Source organism: Tupaia chinensis, unplaced genomic scaffold (genome assembly GCF_000334495.1).
Source record: "Tupaia chinensis unplaced genomic scaffold, TupChi_1.0 Scaffold149774_1, whole genome shotgun sequence".
Taxonomy (NCBI): Eukaryota; Metazoa; Chordata; class Mammalia; order Scandentia; family Tupaiidae; genus Tupaia; species Tupaia belangeri.
In genome coordinates this window covers 1-965 of record NW_006209618.1, presented here as the reverse complement: position 1 = coordinate 965, position 965 = coordinate 1, and the positions used below count along the sequence as shown (strand labels likewise).

The 965-nt window shown below is 40.5% G+C and overlaps 1 pseudogene; it reads right to left on the bottom strand.

Moving 5' to 3' along the window:
- Positions 1-4: 4 nt before the first annotated feature.
- On the bottom strand, positions 5-959 carry LOC102474571 (G/T mismatch-specific thymine DNA glycosylase pseudogene; annotated as a pseudogene).
- Between the last annotated feature and the right edge of the window lie 6 nt (positions 960-965).

Genomic DNA, 965 nt, shown 5'->3' with positions numbered 1-965 from the left:
CTTCTTCTTCTTCTTCTTCTTCTTCTGTTCCACAGTGATTATGAAAGGAAGCAGCCTGGTCAGTAAATGACTGGGTTACCCACTGCCCATTAGGAATGTGACTGAAAATTGGTTTTCCTCTTCACTCTGCACTGTCGGCTGTTAGCCCATTTGAAGTGAAGCCACAAGTTCACTCTTGCACAGATTTTCACTATAAGCACCACCCTACACTGCTTTGTAACCTGGATCATATTTTTCTTCCCTAACAGCCATCTTTTTTGCATCCTCTTGGGCAAGCTGCAGGTCGAATGTGTACTGCATGTCTTGGAGGTCTGTGTTTCCTTCAATGCCTTTCAGCTGACCTCTTAAGTCCTTCAGCTTAGTGTAGTAATAAACTCAGTCCTGGGCTTGAGGACACTGAGCACCTCATGTACTGGATGATGGCATCATAGAGCTGAGAGTTTCTGTGTCTGGAATCTTATGGGCTTGAAGCCCAAATTTCAAGGTCTTCACTTTTACTCTAAAAACTTTTTTACTAAACATTTTATAAATACATTTTCCATTACACATTGCTATTCATGGCTGATATTTCTATCATTTCTGTAGTAGAATACACAAAATCTTTCACAAAATTCTTTACTGGAAAGATCTTTGCTGCCTAGCTTCCTTTCTACTATGTAGGTGAATCCTCTAACGTACTTCCCTGGTAAAGTGTGATTATCCATGTGATTCAGTCGGGCCTCACTCAGCCCTGACATAAATAAACATTTCCAAAAACGGTTCCCAGGTCCAGGGTAATGACGCCCTTTGTAAGCAGCCATAAGTCCTGGGTTTATTCCAATAATCACAATGTCCAAATTGAAGGTCAAAATGTCAGGGAGAGTCTGGTCAAAAGTTCAGCTTCTGAAACACCATTAAACGGTCTACTTTCCTTTTCATTTAAAATGCATCTGTGGTTTTTTTCTTGCTTTTCTTTTGATTTTGCC